Source organism: Papilio machaon, chromosome 13, assembly GCF_912999745.1.
Source record: "Papilio machaon chromosome 13, ilPapMach1.1, whole genome shotgun sequence".
NCBI classification, from domain to species: Eukaryota; Metazoa; Arthropoda; class Insecta; order Lepidoptera; family Papilionidae; genus Papilio; species Papilio machaon.
In genome coordinates this window covers 4,340,997-4,355,486 of record NC_059998.1, presented here as the reverse complement: position 1 = coordinate 4,355,486, position 14,490 = coordinate 4,340,997, and the positions used below count along the sequence as shown (strand labels likewise).

General features: G+C 34.5%; 1 long non-coding RNA gene across 1 annotated transcript in view; it reads right to left on the bottom strand.

The window, feature by feature from the left end:
- LOC106717911 overlaps window positions 1-14,171 on the bottom strand; it is a 60,374-nt gene extending 46,203 nt beyond the window's left edge. Inside the window, exon 1 of the long non-coding RNA XR_001357358.2 lies at window positions 13,529-14,171. This is a non-coding gene — a long non-coding RNA (uncharacterized LOC106717911). The remainder of the gene's footprint in view (window positions 1-13,528) is intronic.
- Between the last annotated feature and the right edge of the window lie 319 nt (window positions 14,172-14,490).

Below are 14,490 nucleotides of genomic sequence, written 5' to 3'. Positions count from 1 at the left end.
AAAATGAAAGCAGGCAAGAGAAATAATATTAGAAAAAACAGTCGGGTTCTTCAAAAAAATTTAATATACACCTAAAAAAACGTTAACTCACTGTTTACTTCGTTCCTCATTGTTTCAGTCGCATGAATCAATACGTACCTGTAACAAAAGTATTCAATTTAGTAAAGTTTTATTTGTAATACAGTAGGTATAGGTACTTGAAAGAGTTTGCATTTAACTTTCGATGGCAGCGTGTAAGAGTGTTAAGCTTTAAAATCTCTTAGCGGAAATATCAACAGCAGAGACTTACGGACTTCCAAAGTTGAGTGCAAATTCGTTGGCTTTAAACTTAGGCTGCCAGACAGGGGAACGGAAAGTAAGGAACTTAGGATTGCTTAATTACTTAACAGATTTCTATAGAACCTCCTTCTCGTCTCGTCTGATGACATAATTGATTTTAATCATTATAAGAAACATCTTTAAAAAATATTGAAAACATACTTCTGCGAAATATTAATTAAGAAATTGGATATTGCTAGTTTTGTTTCAAAACTTGACAAAACAACGCTAAAACACATAAAAAAAAAACAATTTGGGTAGCTTTTCTGTTAAACCAATTCTATTTTTAAGCAAAAGAAAACAAGCAAATTAAAAATAACTTCGGTGTAAACACAATGCGCACAAAAATAAACAAACGGTTAGTAAACAAAATAACAAGTGAGTCACTAATATTAGTACCTAACTACTAATATATTTACATATGTTTAACATTTACTACGGAGTTAGTTATTTGATAGAATGCTTTTAAAAAGGGCAAATAATTTAGGGAACGAGAAATTTTCACAGTGTTCAATTTTTTTTGAGTCATTAATTTTTCAAATTTTGCTGTTAAATAATATTCAAATACGTATATTTAAAAAATATAACTAAGCATTATTATGCACTTATGAAAACTATTCTATATATTACTACTCTTTTAATTACAACTCAGGTGAAAACTAAACATCCTAATATTATAAGTTATTTCTTTTTATATTCAAATTATAATAAATCGATACGACTAATTGAATTTTCAAAGGTCAGTACAAAGAGATCAAATCTAATTAGGAGACGCCAGTCGTCCTTTGAAACAATTTTTATCTTCATACACTTTGGCTTTCACAAAGATGCGATAAAGTTAACTTGTTACTTCTGTAAACAATATTATAATCACCAGTAAGTATTATATTGAATATTTATTTTAAAATGAATATTTCAATACTAATATTTACGTGAAAGAAATTTGTTTTTGTAAGTAAAAGATTTATTTACTAGATACGTTGGTTAAATAATGAATGTTATTTCTATTGAAAATTGAGATTTTTGTTATTTCTTTTGTTATTTTTGATCAATTTAGTTACCCATTAAGATGATGAAATCTCAAAGAGCAAGAGCCAAATTTAAAATGACCACTATAAAATATTACGACACTTAACTGTTTAAAATGATGAAAATAATAAAGGGTACGTCACTTGAATTGCTGTAATTTGACCTTTTCCATTTCCCTGGACAATAAAAGATAAGCGCGAATGTCCTTAAGCGATTTAGTAGACGAAATATTACCAATTCAAGTCTAATGTCTCCAAATAAATGTATCGAGTAAGTTATTTCTGTTGGATTAAATAAAAACATATAAAAATTATTGGTAGGATCAGATGAAGCATGTCCGATCGGTTATAGGGTTTGTTATTAAAATTTCACAGTTTTTTTTTTTGTAATAATTTTCATTTTCGGCTTCAATCATCTTTTCTTTTTCTTTTTTTTTTTTATAAGAGAAGGGGGCAAACGAGCAGCGGGAACACCAAGGTGTTCATCGACGCCCATGGACATCTGCAATACCAATACAGGTTTTATTTGAATTATAAAAAATAACTAAGTTACAAATATCTCTGCACGAATATTTGTGACGATCACCATCGTATCGTCGTCGCGAAATTTTATATTGTTCAGCGAACCTTATCGGGCGTAATCTACACCAAAAATCTCATCCCAATTTTGTCATAATTAACGATGACATAGAGGCCACTGCCCTCGTAGCAAATATTACATAGATATTGGATCGGACATAAAAGTGTTTTGTAAATATATATGCGTGTACTAGGTACAGCTATGACAGGACAATGTCGCTAATGACAGTGACACAAGACGGGGCGTTATCTACGCGACATCCACGGAGCGCGTGATGAGGGGCTAAGTGCGAGTGTGAGCGCCTCTTGATAGCCCTATCTCTACTTACATAGCTCTGTTATAATATACATACCTATGAACTTCGTAATGACTTAAGATGTATTGTCATTTTGACTATAGCTTAAAAAATATAGCTCAAGCAATTCGATAACATGTCTATTTTATAATATTATGTTACTCTTTCGTTGAAGTGTTATACGTAAAGAATAAAAATTAGTTATACACCTTAGCTTGTCATATCTTACTGGTATGCTGTATGTATAGTATCCGGCAATTTTTGGCACGTCCGGAACAAGAGTTCTCTTCTGCCTTATTTGCTAACTCAAGCGCCAAGAGCTGTATTACTGATTAACTTTAAGGCCTGTTTCACAATGTTCGTAGATTATTTGGAGATTGCAAAAGGCCAACAATGACTTACTTAGACATTGTGAAACAGGCGCTAAATTTAACTAAGCTTAATGATAAAAATGAAACAAAAAATTACTTAATTATTTTATCGCTTGCAAAAATAAAGAGTAAATGTGTAAAAGAAATAATTACAGTATATTAAATATGTGTAATTCCATTGTATAAACACTTTAATGAATAATTATGCTTATCGTAGAGTCCATCGTGCGCGTTTTGCATTTCAACTAACGATTGTCGGAAGTGTGGATAATAATATTTTTATAGCTTTTAAATGTGACAGTACTTGAATAAGAGTGAAGTACCATTTGTTTGGCAGTGTACGATGTTGCTTCATACAGTAGTAAAATTCTAATGAGGTTTGAACGATGAATTATAAGCTACTAAAAGTAGTTATGAGTATGATAACTCAGATCGATGTTCGATAAACTTCTGAGTACCTTTATTATAATTTTATTTCAAAATCTTGGAAAGTTATCCCACAGTTTCATACAAATTACAATCCCACATACGTGAATTAGTCGATGGAGGCACATTTTAAAAACGTAAACCCTCGAATAGTGACATCTTAATGTCGATTAATTTAGTATACAAAAATTATAATGAATAATTGTTTTAATTTGTCAAGATTTGTTGTACAAAAGCGGTATATTTTGTGATGACCTTTTGGGGAAGCATATATTCACAGTAGTCATCCCTTGACTTACGATAACTAAGACGAGTAGTCAATATTAATTTTTTAGGTGCTTGAGATTATAATTGATGACTGAGGACACAATGACAATTGCCCAAGTCCTTTCTCCATCATGAAATTTTATAAAATGTTTAAATGGAGGAAAACAACGGCAAAGATTCCCACAAAGAGCACTAAAGTGCACTTTATTGGTCGTAAAACACCGTCCACCGTGCCACCATTACTTATGAACTTAGCAACCGATGTAATTTTACATTGAAAATGTCATGCAACTAGATTTGCAATTTAAATTGATCCTTGAGGCTAAACGTTGCTATAAATAGCATTAGACCCAGACTAAATATATAGTACATCATCTCGGCTAACATAGAATGCCTTTACTTTGCAATATTATTACTGAAATGTTACTCTTTCTTAAAATGAACAGTGGTAGACACCCGCAATAACAATTTTTGCAAATTTTGGGCCGATCGATGCAATACCATGACCACATAGAAGGCAGGCGTGAAGTGCAAGCAATTCAGTGTTACGTCGTCAGTGCGTGCCGGAGGCCTAATTTTTGTTCACGTAGGAAGAGGATTTATCCTCTTCCTGTGCGTTACCTCCTCTGTCAATTAAAGGTAAGCAACTCATCCGCAATTGCGGATATCTATGGCCAGTGATCGCTTCGCTATTTCGGCGTATTCAAGTGACCGCTTGCTCGTTTGCCACTTTATGATTTAAAAAAATGATGAACAAGTAGATATTAAAGATACATTTTAATCCTTATCAAAAGATTTGATTAACGATGTATACTCGTAGTTTAAAATTACAGGTGAGTGAAACAAATTCTCGGTATTCCAGATATAAAACATTTCATTTCATCAAAGGCGGCATACCAAAACCAAAACAACTCGAGTAGTTATTTAAATGAACGTTTAATAAAGCAATTACACGACCATCGGTAAGAAATAAACAAGACTTCGAGATATGGTAGCTAATAATAAACATGTGGTGTTGGAAACGATCACGAGGCGGGACCTTGATGCCGACACGCTGTACGCTGCAGTTTAAGATAACAGACACATCGCAAAAACGAAAATGAAATGATAAAAATGCAAAAGATAAAATATCAGGAAATGCAATGAAACCGGATTTTGTTAACAATTACATACAAAATATACAGGATATAAAACCCCTTAAAGATAAGCAACCTACGGAAGACAATGAAGAACACGAAAACATTTTATACGGATAAAAATTAAGAGACTTTAGTGAAATCTATTCCCTCTATTATGGTAAATAGAGAACATTGTAGACGTAACTATAGAGTCCTTTGACTTTGTGTTGCGTTGATTTAATTATATAGTTCTTTGAAGTTGCAAATCTCAAATTAACTGTTTGTATCTTTTCATACAGAAGAAAAATAAACAAATTGAAGTACTAACGGAAGAAAAAAAATGTGAGGTTAAATAAGATAATTATTTACTACTTTGAGAGGACAAAGTTGAATTGATTATGAAATCCTATAATTATATATTTACTAGTTTTTCTGTACCTAAAACTATATTATTTTAACAAATAGGCGACACTCGACGATTCTGTAACACCGTAACCACTCTATTTTATGGCAAACTAGCTTTTACCCGCGACTCCGTCCGCGCGGAATAAAAAATAGAAAACGGGGTAAAAATTATCCTATGTCCGTTTCCTGGTTCTAAGCTACCTGCCCACCAATTTTCAGTCAAATCTATTCAGCCGTTCTTGAGTTATAAATAGTGTAACTAACACGACTTTCTTTTATATATATAGATACTAGCTTTTACCCGCGACTCCGTCCGCGCGGAATAAAAAAAAAAAAAAGTAAACGGGGTAAAAATTATCCTATGTCCTATTCCTGGTTCTAAGCTACCTGCTCACCAATTTTCAGTCAAATCGATTCAGCCGTTCTTGAGTTATAAATGGTGTAACTAACACGACTTTCTTTTATATATATAGATAGATAAATGAATTTTGAATTTTGAAAGCATATTTATATGATGTACAAATAAAATGTTACCATTATGTGCACAGATATAAATAATCATACGAGTATCAGGTAGATGTAGATTACCCTAGAAAAGAAAATTATAACAGTTTCTAAATAATGTTTTTAAAATGCAACAAAAATAAAACCAGCTAAGTAACCAAACAACAGCATATTATCTGCACAACTCACGAAGCGACTTTTATTTTATCGCGAATTCTAATAAATGTCTATGATAACGATTAACAAAGTGTTACGTGGTATTTTTATGACGTCAATTATATCACTGGTATTACTTAAAAGCCATATAATACAACTTTACATTGTATTTGAAAAGAAATATGTAAACGTAAACTATTTGAAGCCTAATAAATGGCAGTACCTCTAATGACACAAACCAATTTCTTATTTTCTCCTGCACAATTTATAGTACTAGAAAAAAATAAATGACAAAAGATGTAACAGCCATGAAAAGTTCAATGATCATGTATTTAGATGACTTTGTAAAAATTTTGCGTAGGCAAAGTTATGGACGGAATACGAATTGATATTAAGCCAAAAAAAAAAGAAGAAAATGTAATCCTATTCATGTAATAAGAACATTCAGACTTCCCGCAGTGACTCAACTAGGTTAAGGTTATGTACGCTAACTTAATTTAAAATTTTGTGGGAATAAGTGATAAAGCATGTAGAACAAATGTTCTATTGGATTAAGTACGTAACAAATACTTTAAAAGCAAATGCTGGTATTTCTTCACATGGTGTAGACATCAGACTCGTTTTAGTGTCCATCATGTTTTGACAGAATCATTAATAAATTCGGTCACTAGTTTACACCCAATACTGTTAGCGTCTAAACAACAATACCGAAGTGATAATCCGTGGTAACGTCTAGTGAAGACTGTGCTGAATGTTTCATAGAAACGTTAACATTCAGCGCATCAACAAAGCACACGCGGTTGAGAGCTACGCTACATGGTTTATACGGCTGGTTTGTGAAGCATTTTAATAACAAAATGTTGCTCGGACTAGTGCAGGCGGCGCAAAAGATTTTAATTATGCCGGCCGGCCGAGGAAGCCTTATGTAAAGACCTAAGCTGTACATAAAAAGCAGTCGAGTTACGTCACTCTACATACAGTTGGCGATGAAATAAGACGTCTATAGGATACGGGGAGCGACGAAGCAGCGATCAATCTGAGATCTAATAGCACTGTCTGACCTAGACGGCGCCGCCGCGGCCGACGTCCCCCTGCTTTCGCCTACACCCCCCCCCCCGCACCCGACACAGGCTATATCAGCATTTATTTAGGGCTGTGCTCATATACTAATCCTTTACAAGCTGGAATACTCTATACGAATATATAAATACAAGCTTACTTTAGTCTAGCTACTATTGTACTAATTGTAACCATTCAGAACCAAATGATTATAGCATTTGGTTTCTTCTACACTGTAACTTTTTGAATAAGATAAGAAATATTAAATAACTTGTATACTATCGTATTTCTTTATACAACTGTATTTAGATAATTGTCGATAAGAGTGTCGCAGTTCAGTTTTTTTAATAGTTTTAAAATTGGTACCAATGTTAAGGTCAAACATGTTTATTATTTAATCTAATTTCATAAATATACACATGCAAGAGACCAGAAAAGAAAAATATAAAATGTCAACTTTTCAAGAAGCCATTTATTTATTTGAGTACTGTGTATATGATAGGTTAAATAATAATCAAGAGTTATAATATAGGTAAAGTATGAGGACATTGTCAGCCCTTGGAATGGATTAACGCTGTACCGACTCATTAGACTGGCCATTTTACCCTCGCGGAGCACAGCGTGTGCATTACTATACGCTTACAACTGGTACGTTACTTGTATTTACATCGTGCGATTTTTCTTCCTTTAACACTTTACAGTGTTTATATATCTGAAAATCGAACTAAACTTATCGCACATTTGTGCAAATTGTATGTTTAATTATATTTTAAATTGTTTTTACTATAGTTGCTTGACAACACAAAACATGAGCCAAATAATGATCAAGACTAAGCCAAAAAATCACGTGATTTTTTTATTTTTGTTAATACTTTTTATGATTTTTTAGGGACAGAATAATTGATATGGTAGTCTTCGTTTAAATTATATGAAATAAACGTGATAAAATTTGCGTGAATTACGCTTACATGGAAATAGCAGTCTCGCGGCTAATCGCACTAGTGGAAATAGGTTGTTTTTGTGACGTAGTTATCGTACGAGCGAGCGTGGCCACGACGCGTGGGCGGCGGCCATTCCATCTCGTTACTCTTTATTAGTATTTTATTGACTATTTTCACAGATCGCAGAGCAATGCTTGTTTCATTTTATGTAATACGTGGAGCCGATTAAGGAAACTATTCCCCTTTTCCAGCACATCTCGGCTAACGTTATGTTTGTCGCAAGACATATAAAATCAATATAAAGCCTATTATCCGAACTATTTCAATTATATTGTTTTCATATAAAAATATATGCGCATTGCGATAAATGACCTTGATTTCATGAGTTTTACTACCCACTTATTATAATAGTACCATTGGTTGATTTATTACTTCGATATAATTTTTGTATTCTTATAGTAAAAGAAGGTTAAGGAAAAAGCATCTTTAGACGTATCGGTACCATTTTTTATTGAAAAAATTACTATCTTACTTAATATTGTAAATGCGAATGTTTAGATGGATGGATGGATGTATGGATGTTTGTTTGAAGGTATCGTCGGAACGGCTCAACGGATCTTGATGAAATTTGAACAGATGTAGAATATAGTCTGGAAGAACACATAGGCTACTTATTAAGTTTTTTTAATTCCATGCGGACGGACGGGCGACAGCTAGTTGTTCAATACGCGAAAAGCAAACGGTACTTATTAAATTTCATAAATTGTGACATAAATTTTATTTCGCTTAAAAATGAAGCCGAATTCTTAAATTCACAAAATGTTTTACGCGAGTATGACAACGCTCATTTTTTCTCCTGCAGTTTAGAACTTCGTTTTCTTGCAAAAAGCTAATGTAATTAAATAATTCTTCACAGTGATTGTGCAAATTTCATTTCCTATTAAAGTTGTTAACAACCGCTATCGTGAAAAAAGTAATAGTAAATTAATTTGATAAATTTAAGACATAGACAAATCTGTGATTTTTACAAAAGCAAGATTGCTTCTAGTCTTTCCTAAACTTAAAAGAAATCTGAAATTTTCTTTGTAAGAATTAGAAGTTTTATAATGTCGGAAATCGTTCTAATAATAAAGTAACTACGTTCTAGTTTTGAAATTTATGAAATCAAAAGATTTCAACGTATTTTTTATTAGAAGAGGGCCTCTGATATTTACAAACTTTGTACTGAGAAAATTCCAACCGCTTGCTTAACATTAAACTAATTTGCGGTTACACATAGCAAGCCTTAATATAACTTCCGTTAAACTTTTCACCCTAAATCCATCGAAATATATTAGAAATACGTCTAAAAGTCGACTTATTCAAATTTCGTGGTTCTTAACTGTCGATTTCATTTAAGAAAATTTTATGGTTAATATTTATTTTTCGATTTGAGGAAAAGTGTTGGACCATGCTTTTCTTAATTTATTTTTAACTAACGACCTGCCTCGACTTTTCTCGGGTGGAAAAGGACATACATGTACTTCTTAATGTTTTATCTACAATAGAAGTAGTGTAAGTGTGTGTTCAAACAATAGCAGTACAGTACTGACTTCTACCAGACTTCTGTCCTCGTGTGAAACAACGGAGGCTGCGCGTGCGCCGAAACTGTGACAGTGGTGGTGTTGAGGCAGGTCAGCGCCGGCCGGACTGCATTCCGAGCACCACACTAAATATAGCCGCAGAGTGAACGAACGAGGCGAAACTGCGACGCGCCGACCGCACCGCCACCATTAGGGCTGGGACTTTCAGTAAATGCAAATTTAATTAAGTGGCATAATTAATTATTTCTGGATTTGTACCGTAACATATTGAATGTTAGTAGTACTACACTTAATGAATTTTTGTGTTCATTTACAAGCAAATCAGATTAAGTAATAAAAAGAAATGAAACATACACTTTGACATATATAGTTTAACAAGTCATAAATCAGATCCTATGCATGATTTTACTTTTAAATTAATAATAGTATGCTTTTTTAAATTCTTGATGTGGGAAAAGACCTCTTCAACTAGTTTGTAACAGGGTTGTTACTAAGCCATCGTCAACAATTTAAATTATAAGCTACTTGGAATTTAAGCCTTTGAGAATTACGAACACAAGTGGGCGTTGGACTTAACCTTCTGCACTATCAAATCCAACTAACATAATGTTTAATAATAAGATTTAAAACTAATCTCACACTTCGTGCAACATATACTAAGTAAAATGTTTTTAATTAACTAAATAGTAACGGTGATTTAGACTTCACAGAAAAAAATAATATTTACTTATTTTTTTATATTTATATTTAGTACGCCAGAAAAATTAATTTCTTTAATAGTAAAATCCCTTACTTTTTCTTTAAGCAACAGATGTAACAACATATTTATGTAGAGGTCGCAGTTCAACACTATTTTTTTTTTGAGTTAAAAACGTAACCATGAAAAAGACAAACTATGATTTAGTTTGATGCTCATTTGGTATCGGACTTTAATTAAAACTTATTGAAAATTAAAAAAATTTAAACAATTAGATAATATTGTACGACGTACGTGTTAACATTATTTTATTTCTAGGTTATTTTATTATTCTTCTTTGTTAGAATGTGTATTTAAAAATCCATTATTTCTAATGACATTAAATATCATTTATTAATTAGTACGTTATCAGCTGATTGATAACATAACTATCAAACCGTGTTACCTACATTTATATAAACTACGAGTACTTTTGCTTTTATTTGTCACTAGCTGTCGCCCGCGACTCCGTCCGCGCGGAATTAAAAACCTAATAAGTAGCCTATGTATGTGTTCTTCCAGACTATGTTCTACATTTGTGTAAATCAATTTCATCCGATCCGGAGATACCTTCAAACAAACATCCATCCATCCATTTATCCATCCAAACATTCGCTTTTATAATATTAGTAAGATTTGATTTTTTTTTCATATTATGTAAAACAAATGTTAATACAAGATTTACCAGATAGTAAAAATTTATGATAGTAATTTTTAAAAAAAAAACAGAACTGTCATATAAATAAAATATTAAAAAAAATAGATATAGAAATCAGGAGTAAAGTTTGCAAACGGAAAATTTTATTTGCAACACCGAGTTGTTTGGATGCAGCAAAAATTTTAAATTGTCTACATCCGCCGCGGGCACTAATTAACAATTAAATATCTGCCACAGACACACATATATTTCATAATGTATTTTATTTAAATTTTTTTACTACAGACTCGTTTAATGGTCCCTTAGGGTAGACTATAGAAGACCTTAGTGTGTGCGGTTATTAGATCCGTAGTCCTAAACTTCACCGCAGTAGCTATGATGGAGGTCTTAACTTTAATAGCACGACGAATTTCGTAAATCAAAAACTGACTAAACTCGACTAAGAACTAACTTTGTTATTGTTTTTTCGGTTTATAGTATTAAAAAGCCAAACCCTTTTTTTAAATATACAAATGCGTAAATAAAGTACAAGCAATAAGGAATGAAACATAAATTGAGTGGTCCACTTTATAAGTCTTAGGTACTCAATTACTTAAAAAACAATTGAAATTTCAATAAAATAATTGAATACAATTTTAAACATAGCATACAGTAGTGTATTGTCCGTCTGTGCGTGTGTTATAATGTTAGTGTAGTGACGAGATGACCGCTGGGTGCAGACATGGCCGAGCTGTTTGCTTATCGGACACATAATGCGCTAACCGTACATGATAACGGAACAATGAGTGTAAGCGCAGATACCTACCACATTAGTGTGCACTCAGATACGCTTATCTCAGTGTCAATACTCTTTTGTAGATACGCCACTCTATTTGCCTTTAATGCCCAACATTCCAATATATTGAAAAACATCCCAACAATTCTCTGACCCATTAGTCACGTTTTTTTATCGTTTACTGCAGATTGACTATTATTATCTACCACTTAAATGCATGTTTTGTTATTTTTTACTACTGGAGGTTTAAATAACTTAGATTATCGTAAAAGATTCTTTTAAATTACCCATTTTACAAGCCAGTTACAAAACTAAATGACGACTTAGTTTGTTATGTAATAATAAGCCGGCAATTCTGGCAATTGGTTACCACATCTCATCATCTAAACACGATTAATTAAATTTTTTTCAATAGATCTTGCGTTTTTTAAGTCTTTAAGAAAGTGAATCGATACTATTATTTATAATGATGTGTAAACAAAATACATACAACTCCAGTTTATTTTATACAATATATTATAGCAATGATAAACAACAATCTTACTTATAAATACGAAGTTTAGAGGAATGGATGGATGTTTAAAGGCATAGAGCATAGTCTGGAAGAACAAACACATTGACTACTGATTTGATATTTCTAAATTCTTATATAATTAATAGTAGAGTTCGGCTAGCGATTTTTTATAGCATAAGAACAATTGTATTAAAGGTGATGTCCATTTTTTTATTACAATACCATTGTTTCCTATATAAAAACGACCATTGTGATAAAATTAAATGTAAAAGTCGTCCAAAATAATAGGAAACATGATTCAATAGATTAGAACGCGCGGAATGTTTGTCGGAGATTTTGTCGGTGGACATTATTTTTATCTTTACAAGATAATATTCCCATTATCGTTATGTTAATGAAAATTAAACAAACATTTGACCTTTGCCCGGTTCACGAGAATAACATATTAAAAGTAAAACAGTTTAAATTACATTCAATTACTCTAATAGGTATTTAAACTAATTATACTGAAAATATACTTGTAACTTTTTGAGACGAATAGTCTGTGGTTTGCCTTATTGGCTTGAATAATTATTAAGACAGTGTTTATCTAAGAATAATTATGTACAAGTACAGGAATAATTTAAATAAATAATTTGCATGCGGCCATTAAGAAAAACAATGACAAATTACGAAAGCAACGGAAAAGTAAGAAGTCTGTTACTTAGCTTACTGACAATATTTTGATTGATTAATATAACCTAATTTTTTTTTCCGGGAAATCAATCTGGTTTTTGTAGATTGGAAAGTTGATCAATTAACTACTGTGCTGTCCTACCGTCAAAATTAATGTTTAAATGTCTTTTTAAAATGTATTTTATATCTTTGAAATGTAGGGTGTTGTAAAGTATACATAGAGATTAAGTTAGAGTCTGTTGTGAATACATTTAAAATTGTGTAACTATTATCGTCTAATGAAGATTACAATAAATTAATGCTTTTTCGCTACCTAAAATACTTTACATGATTCGCATTGGAATAAATTGCAGTTTATGTCAAAGACTTCATTGTTATTTGAGAAAGACACACAACACCGATAACGACGTTCCTACGGAATAATACGCCGGAATAAATGTCTTAATGCAGTAGAGTGTAGAAAGCTTTCAATGTATCACGTCACGGTTATCAACTATCAACGCAGCCGAATTATCAGTGCGACCTTCGCAAGAGCAGATTGATAAGAGATAAAATACTTTAGAGAACCACATTATCAAACTTAGCAAAACTTTCTTTCGTTTATAAATTTAGTTTATGGTTTCTTCAAATCGTAGTATTTGTACTTCATACTGTAATGAAACCTAGGACTGGGTGACGACCGACGTCCGACGGCAGAAAAGTTCCGTGTATCGCGAGTCGGCGTCACCGCCGGCGGAAGTCAGCCGGCTCGGCTAACGAACACACGGCGCCCTGAACAATCGCCGCTCCGCAGCAATTGCCGATTGTGTCCACATGATACTAAACGGGTGTGTTTTGATTGTAAAATTCACGTTCATTCTCCGACGCAATTTCCAATGCATAACATGAAACTATTTGTCACCGATGGCCTGCGTACCCGCAGCGGTAAGCCGACACTGTTTATCAACACGCTCATCGGATGCCTCGTGACACTTGAAAATTGTACGAAGCCCCTCGGTCGTAAGCGAGCCAGCGTCGCCGACGACGGACGCTAGGAAGATTCGCGAGCGACTCGAAATAGACACGCAGTGGCAATGCGATGCGAGTGCGTGCACCGCAACCCGCACTGGCCGCACTCACCGTGCGCTCGCTGGCGGCTGGCGACAGGCAGCACGCTGCAATCAGCTGGGCCGACACCGCGGTCGTCGCACACTCGTTGAGCTGGCGGCTCGCGCAGAATCCTCCGCACTGGTGACGGTGCACTGCACGCGGCTCCGGCTCAGGCTGCGATCTCGCTACTCGCGAAGCACACACACACGGTTCGCGAACGAATGCGTCAAGCGGAGCCAAGTTGCATCACGGCTCTCGCGTACGGACGGCGAGAGTGTCGGCGAGCGACTGAGGATCGCCGCGCGCGCGGGGGCCGACGGTGCCCGCGCCGCCCCTCACCGCCCACTTCCTCCGATGAATGACAATAATGGAAGACGTTCAACTCGCCCGCAAACCGAATAATATGAATCATTGCATTAGGGTGCAGCCCCGCCCGAGTCCGGCCCGCGGGACCTAGCTCCGCATCGTACAATTCTTACTTAGGTCCAGGTTCGCCGCTACAAGTGCACATGTCGACCGACGCGTAGGCGTTTTATTTGGCGACGGTCGTAATTACAAGTTTTATTATCAAAACATTATCCTCGCTTGACGCACGTAGAGAGCGTGGAGCAACGCACCGTGCAGATAATTCGCTTGGCGGTCGGACGTAGGGCGTAGGTGGTGCTCGCAATTAGCAGGTTCTGGTGGCAGACTGCGGCGACGGCGACGGTGGCGGCGGCCGGTGGCGAGGCGCTCGCATCGCATCGGCGCTAATCTTATCTCCGCTAATCTAATCCGGCGCGACGGCCTCTCTCGTGTTTTCTTTCAATTGTGTCCACTCGAGGTAAATTAGAGGTTCTCACCCGGGAGTTCACAGTAGTTAAACCTACTTGGAGGAAATTCATTTTGCGGCGGAGACAAAGCTGCGCGCTCGTATATTCTCGCAGTACTTGCTTGCATTGTGTCGTATATATTAATGTATTATTTAGGGTATGTCGTAAATCGAGAGGAGA